General features: G+C 35.5%; 1 long non-coding RNA gene across 5 annotated transcripts in view; it reads right to left on the reverse strand.

Annotated features, from left to right (window-relative positions):
• Positions 1 to 808: 808 nt before the first annotated feature.
• LOC127871930 (uncharacterized) overlaps positions 809 to 13,611 on the reverse strand; it is a 49,865-nt gene continuing 37,062 nt past the window's right edge. For all 5 annotated transcript variants that reach the window (XR_008045619.1, XR_008045620.1, XR_008045621.1 and 2 more), the window contains 3 exons: positions 11,608 to 11,698; positions 5,439 to 5,549; positions 809 to 1,503 (listed from right to left, as the gene is read on the reverse strand). This is a non-coding gene — a long non-coding RNA (uncharacterized LOC127871930). The remainder of the gene's footprint in view (positions 1,504 to 5,438; positions 5,550 to 11,607; positions 11,699 to 13,611) is intronic.

Raw genomic sequence — 13,611 nt, forward strand, 5'->3', positions numbered from 1 at the left:
GCACTGCATTTTAAATAATTGTAAAATGCTTAATTTATTTGACAGAAAGTTACTTCAAGGTTGTACTTTGACCAACGAGTTAAAAAATGAGCATGTGATGTACCGATACACGCTTGTATGAACCTGTAATTAACGCAATAAAAAAGCAAACTATGAATTCTTTGTTTGTTCATTTCCGATAGTTGTTGTGTAACACCTTCAATTGTTCGTAAAACTTGTAATAGGGTGCATCACAATTTGAAACATTTAGTATTTGTCACAGTTATTTTACTGAGAAGGGGTAGTACCATTGCGGTAGATAATTGAAATGTTAATTGGCCCTACCCCTGGTAATTGTCATTACGCTAATGCTATCGGGCGAAACCATTGCTTAATACTGGTTTACAAGGTTATTTACCCAATAACGCAAATGTAATGGTCCATTGCCCTCAGGCATGCATCCGCAATGTTTTATGATGTTAATCTGGTTGTAAAACCCCATGATCGAAGTGTCATTAGATATCGAAAACAGGTTCGAAATTTGGTAAAATAGCGCTGTAAAATATATTGTCCGAAAACTAAATAACGGACGAAAATTCGTGTGTCCGAAAATAAAGAGTCACGAAAAATAATTATTTTTGCTAAAAAAGGGGGTGTCCGAAAACTTAGAGTGTCCGAAAACATAGAGTAATTACGGTAGTCAGTCATGGAACAGGTCCTTTAAGTTTTAAGCTCCTTAACTTAATAAAATATTTAAATTGTAAGCACCTCTCTCTTCCATTTCTTTATTATTTGTCAAAGAATTGATCAATAAAAAATGTATTTTCAGTTTCTCTAATCAAGATATTTATTAGGTCTAATGAATTACGTTAAAAATTCAAATAAGATGTCATATGTGTCAAGCATAAGTTCTAATAACTGAAGATAACTTACCAAAGACGATAGTCCAATAATAATTTATCCAGAATTATTACATAACCATCATCATAACCTCAACACTTAACACCAGCACTTTTTGCACATTGAACGCTTCATAATACTTTTTAGTAACTTATCACTAAATATGTATATTATGTCATGGAACATTTATAACACTTCACATTCTGTTGAAACACTGTGCCAAAATTGCTTCCTTCATATTCTGTAAATCTTCCACTGAACTGTAATATCCGTAACACTTGTTCAGATTAGAAGAGTTTTACAATTTGCTCTGATGTCTGCATCACATTCAACTTCTTTAAGTTTTAATATGTTTTTTAGCTTACTCACTGCCAGAAATAACTTAATGTGGAATATCCGATTGTTTTTTTTTTATAATCATGATGATCTAGACAAATAATACCACATTTTGCAAAACTTTCACTTGTAACTCAAAATACACAATGTACATGTTTGACATCATTTCCAGTTTCATGTGGAATAATCCTCATACTTTCAGTGATTTGACAGTCAATGCCCCTCTTTGCTTGCTGTGTCATAACAGACAATGCCAGGTTTTCACAAAAAGGGACAACTCCTCTGTGACTGAAAAATATTATCAGTAATTACCATTCAATCATCCAAAATCATCATCATTAAACATTCCATGAACTTAAAATTAGATCACAAGATTGCAATAAACATAACAGTATCAGGGAAGATCCCCTGAAGTTACTCTCAGCTTTTTCATTTTAAAGAATTACTTTTCAAAATAAGCTTTATTACAAATATTTAATCAATACATCTACATAATGCCTTGACAATGATGAAAAGCATTGAAATAGTTTTGACTGATAAGATAACCAGTCCTGTTAATTATTAAACATACAACAATGCTTGAAATGCAAAAAGAAAATTCAATCAGAAATTATTTATGCATATTTTACTAGCATCATTACAACACTAAAGCATTCTATTTAAAACAAGAGCACCGCATAACGGGTGCCACGCTCGGCTGCGAAAGCTGGTCAGATTTTTTTATTTTTTTTAAGGTCACAGTGACCTTGACCTTTGACCTAGTGACCCAAAAATGCATGTGGCATGTAGAACTCATGAAGGTGCTGCTACATATGAAGTTTCAAAGTTGTAGGTTAAGCACTTTGATTTTAGAGCCAATGTTCAAAACCTTAACAAAATGTTCATGTTTTGCAGACGACACAGACACTCTGACTATGACAATACCTCGGGTTTTCTCCGAAAACTGCCGAGATAAAAATGACACCAAGTATATTTTTTATCTTTCTCATGGCCATCTGATTAAGAATTGTTCCGCACTGTCTCAAAGTGTTCACAGTTGTGAAAATTTTAATTAATTTTCGGCTAGGCATAGCAAAGTAATGTAGGAGCTCAGACCCTCAAAAGTCAAATTAAACTAAACAAGAGTTATAATTGTCAACAAAAAAATAACATCCATCCGGATTCAAGCCTTCAACTACTTTTTATAGAAAGTAGACACAAGAGGAACCCACCTGAGATACAAACAAACTGATCTGATATGTGCAGCCCAACATATCATTAGAACAAATGTTCTGATTAAGTTTCATGAAGATTGAACTTTAAAAATGACTTTAAGAGTGTTAACAAGGTTTCACTAAAGCCATATGAGAAAAATTCCTCGCCCCCTGGTGGCCATGCTCTTCAACAGACCGGAACCATTTCCGAACTAATCCAAGATATTAAAAACAAGAGGACCTGAAAAGCCCAAAGTAGCTCACCTGAGATACAAAGGAACTGACCTGTTCTGTGCAGCCAAAGATATCATTACCACAAATGTTCTGACCAAGTTTCATGAAGGTTGAATTATATATGTGACTTTTAGAGTGTTACAGGCCTCCCCCTGGCTCAAAAATTTCTGTAGCCAACATTTTCTCCAAATGGATTTTTTTGTAGCCAATTTTTAGAAACTGTAGCCAGTTATTAAGGTTTTACTATAGCAATATAAGGAAAAATGCCTGTCTCCCGGGCGGCAATGCTTTTCAACAGACTGGAACCATTTTTGAACTAATCCAAGATATTACAACAAATGTTTTGAACCATTTCAATTTAGACTTGACTATTAATGTGACTTTTAGAGTGTTAACAACATTTTACTATAGCTATATACCTCGGTAAGGTAAAATGCCCAACCCCTAACTATGAATGTGAATTAGAGAGTTAATAAGGTTTTTTCTATAGCCATATAAGAAAAGCGCCCTCCCCCCATGTTTTTCAACAAACTGAAACCATTTTCGAACTCATCCAAGATATCACAAGAACAAATGTTCTAACCAAGTTTCACTTAGATCGTACAATAAATGTGACTTCTAGAGTTTTAACAAGGTTTTACTATAGTCATTTAAGGAAAAATGCCCCACCCCCTGGCGGCCATGTTTTTCAACCAACTGGAACAATTTTAAAAATCATCCAAGATATCATTGACACAAATATTCTGTGGCTAATATAGTGTTAACAAGACAAATGTTGATGATGAACGACGGTCAAAGGGCGATCACAAAAGCTCACCATGAGCACAATGTTCAAGACTGGACTATAAATGTGGCTTTTAGATCGTTAACAAGGTTTTACTAAAGCCAAATAAGGTAAAATGCCCCATACCTAGCGCACATGTTTTCAACAAACTGGAACCATTTTCGAACTCGTCAAAGATATCAAAAGGACAAATGTTCCGACCAAGTTTAATGAAGATTGGACAATAAATGTGATTTCTACACTGTTTACAAAGTTTTACTTAAGCCATATAAGGAGAAATGCCCTGTCCCCCTGGCTGCAATGGTTTTCAACCAACGGTAACCATTTTAGACCTCATCCAAGATATCATTGAGACACATATTCTGACCAATATTCATGAAGATCAAACAATAAATGTGGACTCAAGAGTGTTAACAAGGATTTACTTAAGCCATATAAGGAAAAATGACCCGTCCCTGGGCAGACATGTTTTTCAACCAATCGAAACCATTTTCGAACTGGTCCAAGATATCATTGGGAATTTTTTTTGGACCAAGTTTCTTGAAAACCAGACAACAAATGTGTCCTTTAGAGTGTTGACAAGGTTTTACTATAGCCATATAAGGAAAACGCCTCACCCCCTGGCAGCCATGTTTTTTAACCAACCGGAACCATTTTCAAACTCGTCCAAGATATCATTACAACAAATTTTCTGAGTAAGTTTCATGATGATCAGACAATAAATGTGGCCTTTAGAGTGTTAATAAGGTTTTACTATATCCATATTAGGAAAAATGCCCCCCCCCCCCCACCCGCCTGGCGGCCATGTTTTTCAACCAATGTAAACCATTTTGTGAACTCGTCCTAGATATCATTGCGACAAATCTTCTGACCAAGTTCCATGAAGATGAGAAAAATATGGGCTGTCCGTTGTAGTGGCAGCCATTGTGTGAATACGTTTTTTGTCACTGTGACCTTGACATTGACCTAGTGACCTGAAAATCAATAGGGATCATCTGCGAGTCATGATCAATGTACCTACGAAGTGTCATGATCCTAGGCAAGTGTTCTTGAGTTATCATCCGGAAGCAATTTTACTGTTTCGGGTCACCGTGACCTTGACCTTTGACCTGAAAATCAATATGGGTCATCGGCGAGTCATGATCAATGTACCTATGAAGTTTCATGATCCTAGGCGTAAGCGTTTTTGAGTTATCATTCGGAAACCATTTAACTATTTCGGGTCACAGTGACCTTGACCTTTGACCTAGTGACCTCAAAATCAATAGGGGTCATCTGCGAGTCATGATCAATCTACCCATGAAGTTTCATGATCCTATGAGTATGCGTTCTTGAGTTATCATCCGAAAACCATTTTACTATTTCGGGTCACCATGACCTTGACCTTTTACCTAGTGACCTCAAAATCAATAGGGGTCATCTGCGAGTCATGATCTATCTAACCATGAAGTTTCATGATCCTAGGCGTATGCGTTCTTGACTTATCATCCGGAAACCATTTTACTATTTTGGGTCACCGTGACCTTGACCTAGTGACCTCAAAATCAATAGGGGTCATCTGCGAGTCATGATCAATCTACCTATGAAGTTTCATGATCCTAGGCGCATGCGTTTTTGATTTATCATCCGGAAACCATTTTACTATTTTGGGTAACCGTGACCTTGACCTTTGACCTAGTGACCTCAAAATCAATAGGGGTCATCTGCGAGTCATGATCAATGTACCTATGAAGTTTCATGATCCTAGCCCCAAGCGTTCTTGAGTTATCATCCGGAAACCACCTGGTGGACGGACGGACCAACAGATCGACATGTGCAAAGCAATATACCCCCTCTTCTTCGAAGGGGGGCATAATAAGTGTGGCCTCTATAGTGTTAACAAGGCAAATATTGACGATGGACAAAAGGTGATCACAAAAGCTCACCATTGATGATTGAGCACGTTGTGCTCAGGTCAGCTAACAAAACGTAGGATTAAAAGGAAAGATTTTTCTGTTTGGTCTAACGCTTACCTTCACTGATGATTATTTTCACCCTACAGAATGCTTATGTGTTGAAGGTTAAATTGCTGTAACATGCCAAGCCTCTGTATTTGAAAGGTGCAGCCATGTGAGGCTCTCGGCCTAAAATGATTAATTGTGTTGTATAAATAACAGAATTAAAGAAAATGATTTTCATAACGTTGTTAGCATTATTGATCTCCCGGCAAACACCAAACTGAATTATTACACATGCCATACAAAAGTTTGTACTGTCCACAAGTATTTAGATTCATATTATCAAAATAACTATTTTCAACACAAAAGTTAGTTGGGTAAACTCAAGAAGCATATTCTGATCAGTAAGCGAGTGTTTTTTATATCTACATATAAAGCACGCATATCAGCAATATACATGCCTAGCAACTAATGCTGAATAAATTATCAGGTTACTGAATGAAATATCCTTTAAACAAGTGTTCCGCGGTCGGAGACATATGCCCCCCCAAAAAAAACAAACATGACCTTGATCTTTGACCTTGTGACCTGAAAATCAATAGGGGTCATCTGCCAGTCATGATCAATGTACCTATGAAGTTTCATGATCCTAAGCCTAAGCGTTCTTGAGTTATCATCCGGAAACCATTTGGTGGACGGACCAACCGACATACCTACAGACAGACCTACATGTGCAAAACAATATACCCCCTCTTCTTCGAAGGAGGGCATAATAAGCATAGATTAATTTACATGACCCTATTCTAAGAAAGATTAAGGCTTTTAAATGCATGATTAAACCTTCTCATTTTTTTGTAAATATTATCTCTTCTCTCTTTTAACTTTTCAAGTTGATTTCTAGAAGTTCAGGTCAGTCATTATAGTCTAGCTTAGCTAGCCAAGCAGCGTAAAACATAGTTTTCACTTAAGACATTGCCATTGTTAGTTAGATTTAATACGAGCAAGAAGCAAGAGTCTAAAATGATGCAAGAGTCTAAGGGAATCTGCAAAGGATATTCAAATCCATATTTATACTCTCTCAGATTAGTGAGACATATTTCATATCTATACTGCCATGTATGTAAATTAAACCTTACCTTAACAAATACCAAGTACACACATATTATAATTTTTCTATTTCTTAAAATATCTTTGGAACAAGGGCCACATTGGCCCTGAATCGCTCACCTGAACAAATTTAATAGCCTTAGGCCCAATGGTAATTGACAAGAAACAAATTTTCTTGAACAAATTTTTAGGGGAGCCTTTAAGGATCATCCTTGTAAAAAAATTGAAAATCCGACGAGCCCTTTCTGACAAGAAGATTTTTAAAAAATAAGTCTTTGTCAAACTCTATGAAGCGGTCAAACTCTATGAAGGAATTTAGAAGGAGATCACATGGGCCATGTTCCTGTATAGATCATCAAATTGTACAAGTACTTTAGAAAGTGAAACAAATATTCCCAGCATGTTCAAGTGCTAAAGAATAGGCACTATTTAAGCACATGTTCACTTTTGCGACCCCCTGGGCTGTGTCAAACTTAAACACTGGGGCATAATTTGAACAAACTTTGTATAGGACTACAATATCTCACTACATCCAAAATGTGGTCGCCCTAGGTCCTACAGTTAAGAACAAGATATTTTAGAAGTTTTCACAAAATAATCAAATTATAAGCATATAATCTTCATATTTGTGACCCCCGGGTAAGGGCCAAATTTGACCCAAATGGCGTAAATTGAAGAAACTTGGTAGAGGACTATAAGATGTAACTGCATACTAAATTTAGTAGCCCTAGGCCCTATGGTTTTAGACAAGAAGATTTTAAATAGGCAGTTTTTAAGCATTTATTAAATTTTGTGACCTCTGGGGCAGGGTCAAAGTTGACCCCAGGGGCATAATTTGAAACAAGAGGACCAAGGGAATGGTAGACCCTATATACTCCAACATGTAAACATTAAAGTGAAGTATATATCTAATATAAAATGTCTAAATGATGATGCCAGATCTGCTCATTTTGAGCAATTTCTTCATTTATCACAATGATTTATAAAATACCAAAATCAATTCCTTCATTTTCCATTACAATTTAAGTCTTTTAATTTGGAAAGTCCAAAATGTGTCATTTGGTAAAGCATTAACCCTTTACCAAATGACACATTTTGAATTGTCCCAAATTGAAAGATGATGCAGACAACACTTAAAATTATAATGGAATATGAAGAAATAGCTTTGGAAGAGTATAAATAATTGTGATAAAAGGAGAAATTGCTCAATATGAGCAATTTCTCCTTTAATCACAATGATTTATACAGTCTTCTGCACCAAACCCATAAAATCCTGTTACCGTTTGGTAATGGGTTATTCCAACCAAAAATGTGGAAATGGATTAACCCATTACAAACAATAACAAGAATTTACTGGTTTATTGCAGACGACTCTAGAAATCATTTGTGATTAAAGGAGAAATTGCTTATTTTGAGCAATTTCTCCTTTTATCACAATGATTTCAACCCTACCAAAGCTATTTCTTCACATTCCATTACAATGTTCTTTGTCATCTGCGACCTCTTTGAATTTGGGACAGTCCAAAAGTTGTCATTTGGTAAAGGGTTTATGGGTTCAAAAGAAGTTGACCTTACATCTTCACAGGTGTTATGCAATGAAGGATTTCTTGAAGTACTGGTACTGTTAGGGGAGTTACCCTTCTACCTCAGATGACTTAAGAAGACAAAAGAAGAAATTGCTCATAGCAAGCAAAATCTCCTTTAAACACAATCTTTTCTACCTATTTGGTTGAGGACTATAAGATTTCACCACATACCAAATTTGGTAGCCCTAGGCCTTATGGTTATGGACAAGAAGATTTTCAAAGTTTTCACAAAATATGTAAAAACGTATAAACATGCAAAGTTCAAAGAGCTCCTGCGGCCATGTTTTTCGACGAAACAAATTTTCTTGAACAACTTTTTTAGGGGAGCCTTTAAGGATCATCCCTGTAAAAAAAATTGAAAATCAGACGAGCCATTTCTGACGAGAAGATTTTTTAAGGTTTTGACCATATATGGGCATGGCGGCCAGCTGGGTTATGTGACCAAATTTTTTTTTAACAATATTTTTTTCCCGTGACGTAAGGATGCTCCACATGAAATTTGGTTGAAATTGGCTCAATGGTTTAGGAGGAAAATATGATCTGCTCAGGTAAGCTAAAAAGTGGACTTAAACATTGAGATAAAAGGAATTTTTGCTTGTTTTGAAGAGATTCCTCTTTTTTCTCAAAATTGACAAGATATCATCCACTAAACAGGCAACCCATGTTCGCATAAGGAAAAGGGTAACTTGGAAAAAATGGTATCCATTTAACCCTTTACCAATCAACATATTTTGGACTGAACAATTTCTCAATTTCCCACAATGATCCAACCCTACCAGAGCAATTTCCTAAGCAATAATCACCTCCCATTTTAAAAATGGTATCCATTTAACCCTTTACCAATCAACATATTTTGGACTGAACAATTTCTCAATTTCCCACAATGATTCAACCCTACCAGAGCAATTTCCTAAGCAATAATCACCTCCCATTTTAAAGGAAAAATAATTTCTCATCAACAAAACTACAGCATTAATTGATTTCTGGTAGTTAACCCTTTTCCAAATTGAAAGAGGTTGCAGACGACAAATTAAATTATAATGGAATGAGAAGAAACTGATTTAATAGGGTAGGAAGCATTGTGATGAAAGGAGAAAATGCTAATTTCAGCAATTTCTCCTTTTATTTCAATGATTTCCACATTCACAAACATTTGCAGAAAGAATTAACTGTTCTGGGTTAAGGGTTTATGTGGTCTGCAGCAAAGCCATCAGAAGAGAATCGTGTCAGAGAAACCTGGCCTGTAGCCAGCAAATCCTTTACTCTAATAGCACTATTAATTGGAAAAAAGAGTACACTATAATTATTTCTAAATCTGCCATCTCAAGGAGATAATTCTGGACTTAATGGTCCGATGTTGCTCATTTTCGACAGGGCTCGAGTTTTCATTGATATGAAGACACTGTGCAAGTTTGGAAAGAATTGGATGAAAAATTTGGACTTTATTGCATAAACACCATTTTCTCAATTCAAGGGGAGATAATTCTGTACTTCATGGACCAATAATGCTCATTTTTTGTAAGGTTCGTGTCCTCATTGATATAAAGACACTGTGCAAATTTGGAAAGGATCGGACAAAAAATGTGGAAGATTTTTGAAAGTTTTCACAAAATAGGCAAAAACGAATAAACATGCAAAGTTCAACGAGCTCCTGCGGCCATGTTTTTCGACGAATCAAATTTCTTTGAACAACTTTTTCAGGGGAGCCTTCAAAGGTCATCCCTGTGAAATTTTTTGAAAATCTGATGAGCGGTTTCTGACAAGAAGATTTTTTAAGGTTTTTACCATATATGGTCATGGCGGCCATCTTGGTTATGTGATCAAATTTTTTTTAACAATTCTTTTGTCCCATGACCTAGGCAGGGGTTCTGAAATATTTTAAGAGTCTACTTGTCCACGGACAAGTTGGACCCACAAATTCACTTGTCCGTACCAAAGAAGTACTTGTCCGTACTTTTAAGATAGATAAAGGAAAAGGTCATTACTTATTAAGCAAATAATACAAGCATACACTTTTGTTAACTTCTATTTTAAATTATAAACATAGTTAACTAGAAAATTCACATGAACAAAAAATACAAGCAAGATGTGCATATAATAAGATCACGTTTAAGTCACACATGATACCATCTCGGATATTTAATAATCTCAGCATGACTAGACAATTCACTTGAAATAAAATAATCTCCGTTAATTATAAGTATATAATTATCCGCTAATAAAGGAAACTCCTTACAAAGTTTAAATTTACACACATCGGCAACGTTTTCAAGCCAAGAAAAATCAATTAGCCAAGACTCAACAAATTCTCGTTTCCGCTTGGCGTCGTATATGTTTATCATATTTTTCATTCATCTCTTCTTTTCGACGCCAAACTAATTTATCATTGGTCTGATTAGTGTCATGACTTGACGTTGAAGTGGTTTTATTATATAAAAATCGAATGCAGGTCGTTAGAACATGTATGCGGCCATTTGCAATGTACGAAAAGTGTTATCTAATGCGTGATTGGCTGTTGCTATACACATGTGTGCTGGTTTCTCTATTAAAATTGTTTTCTTATGCGTGATTGGCTGTTGCTATATATACTCGTGGACTGGTTTACTACATTAAATAATTTTTATCGGAAAATAACCTACCTCCAGTTGAAAAAGTGTGCCAGTCCGCAGATTAATCATAAGCTATTTATATAAACTTTCGTTTTTGATTTTCGGAAAATATAGTAGTTTCGTTCTCGAAAAAAAATTACCACGGAAATTTTACTTGTCCCCGGACAAGTCAGCTTTCAAAAACTGCTTGTCCGGAAGGGGAAATTGATGACTCAGACAACTCGGACAGCATATTTCAGAACCCCTGACCTAGGGATGCTCCACATGAAATTTAGTTGAAATTGGCTCAATGGTTTAGTAGAAGAAGATGTTTACAAATTGTTTACAGACAGACAGACAGACAGACGGACGGACAGCCGGACGCCGGACGGTGAGTGATCACAATAGCTCACCCCGAGCTATCGCTCAGGTGAGCTAAAAATGTGTTGTTCAACTAGTAGTAATAAGCATGCAGCAATTTTATCACATTGTTGGTCAAAATGTTCAGAGCCCATTTTAAGTACAAAATCTTGCACTACATCAATTGGTCAAATTCTGTTCAGTGTTTTTTCACCATTTTGGGAATGGGGCAAGGCTCCTTTGGATTGGGAAAATCTGGTCGTTTTGACTAAAATTTGGAAAATTCTCATAACTTTTAAATTGAGAATAAGTGTTCAATATTATATTTACTAAGGTTCAACCCATACAGCTGCATATTGAGATTAATAAATGTTTGTTTTTTGAAACCTTCTATTGGGAGTTTTAGGCATCAATTTGGAGAAAAATGTATACTTTTTGACAAATAATGGCCTCAAATTTGACCAATGAAAACCACTAGTACATAACAACTTTTATAGTTACTCCAAAACATTTGTGCACATTATAATCCAAAATATCTGAAAATTAGCACAACTTTTTTTTGCATTGGAAACACTTTTTATCAGAATATTAACAAACACCAACAACTTATCCTTTTGAGGTATTCCATATTGGCTGCAAAGTAGTTAGTGTCACAGAAAGGGAAATATTCTTGATGGCTGCAAGTTAACCCGTCCTGAAAGAAATATTTGATAGCTTGCTAGATTTTACACCTTTTTTCAACAGAATTTCTGTCATATACCTGCAGTAGATTTACTTTCTCGCACTTCCTTGGAAGCCTAAGCTTTTATAAGCAGTACAACTTGCACACATCAATGTCATTTAGCTGAACTAACTGCAACACGAGCTAAGAGAAAAATGGTAATAAAAAACATTTCTTGACCACTCACCACACATGTTATGTGGAAGGGCTTGGATTTGAACTAGTGATCCCCACATTGACAGTAAAGAGCTCTACCTCATGAGGATGGCATTCCCTAAAAAGTATGTGCCTTGGAAAATATTAGAAAATGTGTCTTTTTTTAAATTTTAGTTATAAATTGCTTTTGAATTTTAAATTCAAGGGGTCAGTGACCCTTTACCCAAAATTTTCATAAAAGTCATAACGCAATTTTGGAGAGTAAAACAGAACTTTAGGGGTCACAACAAGTTTATTTCCTATAATTTTTTATGAATCCATTAATCTTTTAATTGTGAATTTGTTCAAATATGTGTACTATTGGAACTTATTCTACCTTCCCACCATCAGGTGTGTTCCCTGCTTGAAATCGTGGTCTTAATTGTCACCCAATAGAGGTTGATAAAACTTGTCAACCTGAGGATTGTAATGAAAACCGAGACTTTAGCAGATGTTTATATAAACATTGTGAGGGTCGATTGTACCACCATCTCTTGGATGCGATATTGATTTTATTAAGCCAAAATAACAAACTGTTACTTCGTTTAACACTCAATATAAAACAGCATAATCAGCCTTTTCAATACACGGCATGACTTGTACAGCTATTTTCGACGTGTCATAATTCCAAGGTGGTGTGTAATCAAAATATAGTTCTACACCGCGTTGGTTTTAAACAATAATACACAAGGCGCAATTATTGAATGTGAAACATATCGTTCAACACAGAATGGATTAATATACTGATGATACAACAAATGAGATAGAGATCAAGCAAAAAAAAAGATAACTGTATGGCTTTTTACAAAAATAACCAGTGGCAACCTATTTCTTTTAACTAGATTGGCATTGTAACAGAAGATTGTTATCATGCTGTGTTAGTTTTTTGGTAAGTACCAACAACACCTTTTTGCTTTGATGCACTGATCTGCTGATATGTGCTATAGCTGCTTAACTGTGCTATACTGCACTACACTCTTGAACAAAAATAAGCATAACAAGAAATATCTTTAAAAAAGATATACGGCGTTGATAGTTCAATGAATGAGATCAAGGATAGCGAATGTCTTTTTTCTGTGCAGTTCTTAGCTGCATCACACGCAGTACGGGATGTTACGCGGAGTTTTCGCGGCTTATTTTACATTTTTACATATTGCTGGTCATAAACCTATAGATACAAAACAGAAAACCAAAAGAAGAATGGAAGTGAAATTAAAACATACGAGTCAACCGGCCACACGAGAAGTATCCGTATTTATAGGCGCGTTCTTCGAACAAACCTGTTTTAGTGGTTTGATTCGATTATTAACAGTATTGATAATCATCGCGCTCATGCTTAATACATTGGTCAATATGGTGGAATAATTATTGTTAAATTAATCAAAAATAATATTTATCATTGTTTTGTTGAAAACACATTAAGAATCTACATATTTCTGGTCTAAAGAAAATTCCAGGTCACCTAGTTCACGGATAGCGTATTTATTATATAACTATTATTTTACTGGCCGCGAACTCCAGAGATGACCTGTATATAAACTCTGACATTCATACACTGGCCGCGAATTGACCCGGGTTGAAATGCAATGTATTAAAGTGAGGCCTCGCTTCCACTGCTCTTTATACTTTTACATGTTAACATGTTGACAAGAATATGGAAGTAAGTACTAAATATGAGAACATAGCCTTTA

Source organism: Dreissena polymorpha, chromosome 3 (genome assembly GCF_020536995.1).
Source record: "Dreissena polymorpha isolate Duluth1 chromosome 3, UMN_Dpol_1.0, whole genome shotgun sequence".
In the NCBI taxonomy this organism is placed as follows: Eukaryota; Metazoa; Mollusca; class Bivalvia; order Myida; family Dreissenidae; genus Dreissena; species Dreissena polymorpha.